Here is a 10,515-nt window from a genome sequence, read left to right as displayed (position 1 = left end):
TCCGCCAAGGTAAGTAGTTCTCGCAGACGTCCCGCAGCCGGCCCGAACCCGAACATGCAACAACATGAAAGCCAAAACAAACGGCAGCCATCCTGTTGGTATTAGTCCCTTGCCCAACTAATCTTTGGGAGCTCCACTTTATTTTACGTTATTCGATATTTTTAAATTATTCGATATTTTTACCCTTGCCCAACAAATCTGTAGGAGCTCCACTTTTGTTTTACATTATTCGATATTTTTACCCTTGCTCAACTAATGTGTAGGAGCTCCACTTTTTTTTTTTTACATTAATCTAAATTTTTAGCCTTGCCCACCTAATCTGTAGGAGATACATTTTTTTTTTACATTCTTTGATATTTTTATCCTTGGCCAACTAATCTGTAGGACCTTCATTTTTTTACATTCTTCGATATTTATTTTCCGTCTACTTGGCCCTTAATCTGTCCGCCAAAATAACTAGTACCTGGAACGGACCTTGCCCGAGTTTTCCCAATAGGTCCCCCCTTACCGTTTTCATTAACTTTTAACCAAAACTCGTGTGTTCTCCCCCCACCCAAAAACCCCGCTTCCCAAAAGGGTCCCCCCACCGTTTTTATAGGTTTTAGGGTTTTCTGACAATATGCATGTTTTCAAACCTTGCGCCAAAACAAACCGTCCGCCATCTTGTTTGTATTGCTCCGCCGATTTCCTAGCAGACGAAACCCGTGGGCAACTAAACTGTAAGCGCTCCCTTGACCATAGGACAGAAGAATTTCTCCAAGCTACCATTAATGTTTTTGACCTTTTATTCAGATTATATACTATTCACAACTCACCAATATTTGATTATTATAATACTGAATAAAATCAGTTCTAATTCGGTAATATAAAAATTATAATGAAAAAATAACCAAGGTGGAATCGAGGCTCAAATAATGCTTGTTCTTTTTGGTACCCAAGGGCTACCAGTAGCAAGAGTTTATGCTGGTCCGATATAGACAGACCTTTTTGTCCTTATTACTTAGTAAATAATTTTCTTTTATAATTTAAATTTTTGTCACCAAACACATTCTGTATTATAAAGTGTATTTATGGTCTTTGCTAGTTGTGGCTTCAAAATTAAGAGGTTTTGACCATTATTCTTTGTTTCTTTGTAGAATGTATTCAGTCAGTTTAGTGTTGTGTTGTGATGATGGTGGAAGGAGCATACTTACCTGGCACAGGGGACACCATGATCACGAAGGTGGTTCCCCCAAGGTGAGGCTCACCATTGCACTCCGGTGGTGCTGACCCTTGCGATTGACCCAAATGTGGTCAACTCGGGTGCGCAATTTTTGGTAGCGAGGGACTGCGTTCGCGCTTTCCCTCTAATTATTCCATGATTAAAATAAGTTTCAATGAGGCTCCTTAGATCCCTTGTGTTCTGTTTGGCACAAGTATAAGAATTTGGCAGCTTTTGGCAATAAATATAACCAAAAGTGGCAATAATTTTGTCATTTTTTATCAATATTAAGCCAAGGTAAAAAAAAAATCTTACGTTTCTTTAACAGATTTTAATAATAAAAAAGTAAGTAAATACATGGGATCTTTTTTAGTAACTTTGAACCAAAGCGGTTTTCTCTCTAGTTAAACACCGAAATAGGAAGAAGGCATTTCTTAGACATACAGAATCTAAAGCAAATTAATATAAATTTATATCAAAATATGAAAAAGTTGGAAGTTATAAAGTACGTAATGTAGTTACAAGAAAGACACATGAAACAAAATGTTAGCGAATTTCACTGAATAATAACCAACCAATCTATTTCAACAATGAGGTTTTCTCAAATAGCAGCAAGTTCTTGCATTTCATTATCACCTCCCTCATCATTCTTGTTAACAGTATTACAATCTGGCCTTTCATGCATGGCATTATCTCTAGAGCTTGTCATCTGTTACTTGAAATTTTTTACAATATGAATTATTCATCACAGTGCGATATCTTATCATCTAAATGCTACTAAGAAATTGAAAAGCTGTTTTGTTTCTGAACTTTGATTTGATCAATGAGACCTGGCTGAAAACTCTTTCTACATAGACATTAGAGGTTGGTAAACTTAAAGCATTCAAAACAAAAGTAGCTAACTCTCTAAAACAAAGTTCCCAACAGAGTTCTTGAAACAATACATATGACACCAAAAATTTTTCATGTCTTTAAGGTCCACCTGTGAAAATGTCTTTTCAACCAGTCTGATCAAGGTATACCTACCGAGTTTCTAGCTTCTTCAGGTCAGTATTGAAGAAGCCAAATTCCTCTAGATTTAAGAAATGGAATTTTAAATAGTAGCTTCGAGAAAGCAGCATATCCGGGTGAAAACACTTCAAGAGGGTATAAAAACCTCGTTTTTCTGGAAGTTGTCTTGTTACCTGATTCACTGCTGTGACCAGAAACTTGACACATCTACTATTTATCTTATGATTCTGTTTCCGTGTTAGGTTTGATTCCTCTAGCTCCTTGTAGAATTTCACTCTTAAATCCATATCGTTAATGGAACGTATATGCGACTCTTCAACAATTACATACGTACTTTTTGACAAGATCACCCTTATACACTCTACTTCTTAGTGATAAATAAAACATGTTGAGGTCACTAAACAGTTGGCATTGGTTTTCATTTGTGTGCTGAAAAGATGTATTCTTCTGCTCAAATTCATTGATAAGTGAATATTGTGAGGTTCTTGTTGTTGTTGTTGTATTAAGCCAACACTTCTTGTTGGCACGGGCCTTTCCCTTGTTCGGCCCATAGGTGATCTGAAAAGATTCCTTAGGTTCATGGTTAGTCTTGTGAAATTGGAAATATTTTTAGTTGTAGAGATAGGAGTGAACAGGGGAAGGATGATGGTGTCAGTATGAGAGGGCCTTCATGTCATATTGTAGTAGAAGTTTGAAAAAATGTAAGGCTTTTGAATATTAGAGAAGCTGTGCAGGTGGGGTTGTCGAACCCTTTACTCCCTTGGGTCCCGTTGAAAGGATTTAAAAGTTTAAAAGAATGATAGTGGATGATGTGGATAGAGCCTTATAGTGAAGGGATGTGATGTGAGTGAATGATGTTACTTTTAGCTTATTTACCTTGGTGGAGGTAGGTCGTAGAGCATCTTGGCATGCTCTTCTAAGTTTTCAATGATCGTTTTTGTGACTGTGGCAGCTGCATGCTCAGCATCTTGTGCAAGTAATTCAATTTGTGCTGCACCTCTTAGCTATGCTGTTTCTCTGCATTCCAGCTGGTAGTGAAGGAGGGGTTGCTGTGTTTCTTCTTGACAGTGTTCACATGGTCTGACACTGTTTTTCACGATTTCCCAGCAGGCTTTATATCCTAGCCTGAGTCTGTGGATGATCACAGCAAGTTTTCTTGGTGTGCATGTCTATGGGAGGAGGCACTAGGTCAGTCGACGTCTTATAGCATCTGGCAGACGGTGAGTTCTTTTCTACCCACTCACGATGGTCTTTTAGCAAGTTTTCTTTGCAGAGTGGTTTCATTGCATTCTTGATTTGTTGCAGTGCAGGTTGTATATGTATTTGCACTCTGTCAATGTGTTTTGTACTTTTGGCCAGCTCATCGGTCTTCCTCTTTCGCTGTGCTGGTGCAGCAGTGTTTTAATTCCAGCCAGCAGTGCCTTGTTCTCTTTATTTTACTTTTGTTGCAAGGCTTGCATTGAGGACTTGGAGTCGGTGTGGATGATTACAGGCCCTTCTTCATTCTGCAGTGAGTACAGCAGTGCCTGTATTATTGCTGTTAATTCTGTCTGCATAGTGGAGGCGTGGTTGGAGGTCCTCCTGCAGGCTGTGAAGTTTCTTGAATATACTGCAGCTCCCGTAGTTTGATTCTCCGGATCTACGTTGCCATCGGTGTAGTATGTTTGTGCCCCTATGGTCTCGGTGTTTCTGATTGCCTCATAGGCTGCAGCTCTTAGCTCTTCTCTTGTGCTGTCATCTTTAATTTGCTCTTGGCTGGCTTGTGTATTTATATATTGCAGTGCCCTTCATCTAGGGTGGTAGATGTTGTGTGCCCTGCGATGTGTCTGGACCTAGCTGTAACAGTACCTCTGCCATGCCTAGACTCTTCATTTTTTCACTTTGGTCCTTACCATAGGAACTCGGACTTTGAATATCTGGGTGTTTAGCAAGTTCCTCTCTGGCTCTTTTCCTCGAGAGTCTCTTTCTGAGAGGAACATCTTGGCCATTGTGCTTGCATTTTGCTGTGCAATCCTATCCTCTAGTTTTGGCAAGTTAGTTTCAAGCCTGAGGTTGCACAGCCTTGTCCATGTGGATGCTCCTAGCATGAGTCTCATTGCATTGTTTTGAATGACCTCCAGTGATTCTTTTTGAGCCTCTGTCAGCCTCATCAGAGTGGGGGCAGCATAGTCCACCAGTGTTCTGGTGCATGCTAGGTAGTACATATTTCCTTTGTATGTGTTCATTTGCTCCCTGCTCCAGGGATGACATTTATCTCATGGCGGCCAGTCTTGCATTTGTTCTTTCTCTCCAGTACTTGATTTCCTCCTTGAAAGTTAGCTGCTGGTCTATGACAACTCCCAAGTACATGTAGCTGTCTACTCATTCTATGGGCTCAGCTCCTATTGTTAGTGGTTGCAGCGGTCTGTGTGATATTATGAGGACCAGAAAGTAAGACAGGTAGCTAGGTACTGATGATATATTACAGACAAACTGAGCTGACGAACAATTACATGAATTATACATCTGCGGAAAGGCCGTGGAATGCTCTATAGAATGGTTAAAGGAATAACGCGGCTTGATGATGCGATACAATAAAAATATAGAAAAAGCGTAGTCCTTACAATTTGTAAAAACTAGGAAATAGTTTGCCATATCATTTAGCATATCCAAAAGAACTCTATACATATAATTTTTTACATAGGTAATTGACCTGAAATATGCAGTAAGCTCATGCCATCGTGTGATGGGCTGATGAATTTGCTAGGATGTAAGTTAGGAATATTGGCATTCATAACATAGAATAGCTTATCATATTCAGTTCGTCTCTCAGAACTAAATTTAAACCACTTTGATATTTCGATTAACAGAAAACCAAGGTAATGAGGGAAGTTCTGTAAAAGCATATTTTGCACACAAACTTAAACTGTGGCAAATGGATTTCACTAAAATATAATGAGGGGAATGTTTTTTATTTTGGTGAAGACTGAGGTATGAGCACTACATAAATTAGAAGCGCCATCTGTGCCTTAACCAATTATATTACTTAAGGGGGTCTGAATGTTGGTCCAAAAATCACCTGATATCTGTAAAGAGTGCAAGAGATGTGGTGGAGGTAACTGGCAAGAGAGTCAGAGATGTTGTAATATCATCTGCATTTTCCTCCTTGAAAAATCTTATACACAAAAACAAATGCTTTATGGCTGATACATCTGTGGCCTCATCAATTATGAGAGAGAATGGAGCATTATGTATATCTTAAATTAATTACATCGTCTAACAGACAAGGGTGTACAACATTTTTTGAAATACTTGAACAGTTAGTTCTATAAATTTTCATGCTGTGCAATGAGTCACTTTTGCAAGAAGATTCCTGTATTATCTCCCCAAGGTAGTCAGTTGCCCTAATTGCTGCATGACATATGCAATTGCAATATTCCACCTAATATAAAATATTTTCATTATTTTTGAACTAGAACCAAAATACAGAGTGACATTAGGGGTAACTCTTACGTCTTCAGCCAATTTTGTAAACTTTTGAGATTTAGCATGCATTTCAACACTTCTTTTTATTCCTGACCTAACTCTTGCATATTCTGCAACACAGGTCCTAATCAAAATCTATTACAGAAACTTTCAGCAGTAGATATTGATTTGGCCACTTTTGTGGATAACAAGCTTTCTGTGTACTTCTGCTGCCAGTTTGAAGCATTTACACTATATCTAGAATAGCAACTTAAGAACTAGCGTAAAAATTTGGCTCATAGCACCTAGCGTAAAATCTGGAGTAGAGCAATAATTTCTTAGTGAATTTCTAGCGTATTCGTATAATACCTCACTTGCAAATTCTAGTATTCTATGTATGTAAATATATATATATATATATATATATATATATATATATATATATATAGATATTTTTTTCTTTCTTTTTTCTTTGTCGATTACACCATCATAGTTCAGGTCATATACTCTACATACCCTACACAAGTCTGAACATGGAAAGAAAATGTACGAATGACAAGCTCAGACAGGAACTAAACGAAACCTCTTTTTTTTTTTTTTTTTTTTTTTTTTTCTCTCTCCAAGATTCATGCCGGCTTTTGTACATGAATGACCACAAGTATGACTATACACTATCTCCATGGATTTCTGTTTGGATAGAGACTATACATGAATATTACATCGACAGTGAATAATCATACTGGAATGATTTTAAGTTTTAGGTACTGATACAGATTTATCCAATGTACCATGAACGAACACATGCTTGAAAATATCCTTCAATCCACGGTAGAAGATGAGTGAAACTGGGACTTTGAAGAAGAATAACTTTAGTAGTTTATTTCTACACTCAAGTTCACACTGAATCCAAGAGATGTTGAGTAGACATATTTATACAAAGGGAGGGCTGGGTTATAGTAGTTTTTTTAATCTTAGCAGAGTGTCCTTTAAGCAAAAAAGATATGGAAAGAGGATCAAGAGTTAAACCAGGGTATAGATTTATATTCGTCGTTGTTTACATGGCTTCAATAAAAATGGATTCCAACAGACTTTTTTTCCTTTGATCATTGACCATGTGGATTATCAATGCCTTATTCCAGTTAATGGCATGGCCTGTCTTAAGCCAATGATCCACAGTGCCATTAATTCTTAAGCCTCGTGAAATTGCATATTTGTGCTATGAGTGTTGCATTTTTATTCCTTTCGATGTTAGATCCATGTACATCTTATTACATTCTTTGTAAGGAATACTATATACAATATTGTTCAAATTGGGCAGGTTGTTTTTAATTAGTTTATTTCTCAAAATATTAAATTTACATACTAAGTTAATATGAATAGTTTTTATAATGGGTGCAGTAGGAATAAAGTGGTAAGCAGGGAATATTCTCAGTTACGGGCTGCTCTAGGAGCAAGAGCCCGTGCCAGCACAAGGCTGGCTTATTCTTCAACAACAACAGTATTCTCAAGTTCTTTGTTAGTTACTGGTTAGATTGTAATGTCATTTATGTTTTAATTTTTTACAAAGTTTCCAAAAAAATATGGAGGGTAACAGAATGACTCCTATTAATCAATAATTTTAAACTCATCTTATAAGTTCAGGACTACAAAGTCCAAGAGCTCTTGAGATACCTACTGGAAAAAGTTGACATCTTAATTTGTTTAACATGATTAGAGCTAAAATGAATATATGGCAAGTTGTTCGGGGGTTTCCTGTATTCTGTAAACAAAAATTGTTGTGATTTCTAATAACCAAGACATCCAAAAATGATATACAGTTATTTTCTTCATATTATATTGTGAACTTTATGGATGGTACAAGATTATTATTTGTATGCAAGAAATCACCATATGTAAATGATTGTTTTTGTATTATGAAAGAAAATGTAAATCCTGATTTGGAACTTTATAAAAATAAAGCTAAAAAGACATTACAATCCAACCAGTATCAAGAAAGAACTTAAGAATGTTCTCTGCTTACCATTTCTTTCCTGCTGTACCTATTTTAAAAAACTATTGAATTTTATTTAGTATTCAAACATGATATTTTGAGAAATAAACTAATTAAAAATAGCCTGCCCAATTCTAACAATATTGTATGCAGTATTCCTTACAAAAATGTAATAAGAAGTGCTTCTTTGGGTTCGATAACTTTCAGATTTACAAGTACACAATTTTCTTCAATGGGAAATATCATTTTAATTTGACTACAGAGTTCCACGGGAAATTTCTGACATTCTTAGCAGAAATCTTTTCTCTGCTTCCTTGCTCAGTAGGAGCTTCAAATCACCCACTTAAATTAATGGGCTCAAGTTTCTTGTAGAGTGATTTGTCACAGGGATCAATGCTAGCAAGAGTTTAGGAGAGAAGAACTTCCCAAATGAACTTGCTTAGAAGGCTTCTGTATTCATCAGCAATAGAAGCGTACAGGGTGCTGAGTCCAAAATATTCCGACTGAAATTCAATGTTCATCTTATTTATCTATGCCTAAAACATATTAAAAAAAAAAGAAGTATATGCTGTGTTCCCTGGTTCATCATTATTTGATATACCTACTATTTCTCTGGCTCCATCAAACTTCACTGACTCTGTTTTACTTTGTCTTGAAAGAACAGCACAAGGCCATCTCATTGTTCTAATATTCGGAAAATAAGGTGCCCTCTTGATAACCACCTCGTGTGAGTGAGTTTCAACATTCGGTGCTTTTGACTCTGCACAACATCTTGAATTAAGTGAAATTAATATTGATGCTTGCCACCCGAGCAAAGTAGCAGCAAATGTCTCTTAAAAACTGCTCTAAAAAAGCAGGTAATGCAAAAGAAGCATGACTGGCACAGTGGGAAAATGAATGGCATGCACATCCTAATATAGAGACTGATGGCACATCTCTTTTCAAAAATGCCTGTAATCCATGGTTTTTGCCAAGCATTGTTGAACAGTTGTCGCTTGCAAACCTTATAATATTATGGAGAGGATATCCTTGTTCTAGTAAGTAGGTCTTTTACAACTTTTATAAGAGACCTTCACCAGTCGCATACTCTACCTCAACAATGTCAAATAATGCATTGGTCACTTTTCCTTTCCTTTGAATAAAAAATCTTGACATAACTGCAAAGATTTGAGGTACAGATAAATTGGTGCTCTCATCAATAAGCAATGAGAAAAGGTTTTCCCTGCATATTTTGGCTACTTCCTCACGTTCCTTCTGTGTAATTGTATCTCTTATCGCAAATGCTGCTTTAGTTTTTTTCAAGGTCATCTTTGGTGCTATTTCAATGTCTGGAAACATCTTGACTACTTGTACCAAATGGTCTGCTTGTTTAAATGGTGTCCCATGCTCTGCCATAAACCTAACATCAAAACTTCGGCTTTGCTTACTTTGCTATGGAGATCTTGTTCAGGTTTTTTTCTTAATAAACTGGTCAGTCACCGTGGAACTTTTCTTTGCAGCCAAATTTTTCACATGCTTAAGGGAAGACTTATGATTCAAAAGCTTAGGTCTATTGCAGCTGTTCATCTTTGTGTCACATGCAACATAAATAGCTATGTATTTGTCCTTTGGGTCCAATGTAAGCCAGTCTTTAAATTCATAATCATTTAACCATTCCTGCCTGAATGACTGCTGAGTGCTGATACAAGACTTTTGATTTCTTTTTTGAAGGTATAGGCGCCCCACTACCACTTGGAGCTTCTTCACTGACACTCATTGTTATCTAATTTGTGTTCTAGAAATAGATGGAATACAGTAATCAGACACTGCACTACCATACCAAACCAGTAACTAGAGACAATTTATGACTCCCCTTTTATGAAAAATTGGGCAAGAAACCAATTATAATCGTCTACTCCCTGCCAAAATTAGGTTAGTCGTAAAAACACCTACTGGGTTCGAAGGGTTAAACAATAGGGCCACAGTTGATGGTTAAGAGCCATGGTTTTAAGTTAATTACTATGCTATGATCAACATTAACCCTTAAACGCCGAGCCGGTATTTCCGAAAGTGTCTCCCATATGCCGGCGGGGTTTGGGAGTGAGCACCGAAGCAGAACATTTTTTTTTTTTTTTTCAAAAAATCACAGCACGCTTAGTTTTCAAGATTAAGAGTTCATTTTTGGCTCCTTTATTGTCATTGCCTGAAGTTCAGTATGCAACCATCAGAAATGAAAAAAAAATATGATCATATAGAAATATTGGAATATATGATAGCATGAAAAAAAATTTCATATATAATTGTATAAGAAGCGCTCTGTGAGCAAAACGGTTAAAGCTAATGAGTTCATTTTTTTCGTTGTATTGTACACTAAATTGCGATGATTTTGGTATATAACAAATTGTAAAACGATCAAAGCAACATGGAGACAATATTATCACAATACGATGCATAAATTCATAACGAGGGGACGTAAAAAATAAGTTGTTTTAAAAAATTCAGCATTATTGTTTGTTGTATTCTGCATTAAATTGCGCAAATTTTCATATATAAAACTTTATGTAACGTCTAATATAATATGGTGCAAACATTACGACAAACTGACGAAAGAATTTCTGATTTTTTCGGCAGAGTTATCGAGCGGACGTAAGGAAAAAGTATTTTTCAAAAATTCACCATAAATCATAATATTGTGCCTGAGACTTCCAATTTGTTGCAAAATGAAGGTAAATGATTGAATATTACTAGAATGTAAGAGTTTAGCTTACAATTGCGTTTTTCAACCATTTCAGTCGAGTCAAATTTGACCGAAGGTTGAAATTTTGGCACTTATCGTTATTCATATGAAAATATTCCAAAACTGATAAAAAATCGTTATTCATATGAAAAT

At 36.4% G+C, this 10,515-nt stretch overlaps 1 non-coding gene across 1 annotated transcript; it reads left to right on the top strand.

Moving 5' to 3' along the window:
- The first annotated feature begins 1,185 nt into the window (after positions 1-1,185).
- On the top strand, positions 1,186-1,348 carry LOC135220377 (U1 spliceosomal RNA). The gene has a single exon (XR_010315685.1). It is a non-coding gene; the product is annotated as a U1 spliceosomal RNA (small nuclear RNA).
- Positions 1,349-10,515: the final 9,167 nt, after the last annotated feature.

This window comes from Macrobrachium nipponense, chromosome 1 (assembly GCF_015104395.2).
Source record: "Macrobrachium nipponense isolate FS-2020 chromosome 1, ASM1510439v2, whole genome shotgun sequence".
NCBI lineage: Eukaryota > Metazoa > Arthropoda > Malacostraca > Decapoda > Palaemonidae > Macrobrachium > Macrobrachium nipponense.
This window is presented reverse-complemented; position numbering and strand designations above follow the sequence as displayed.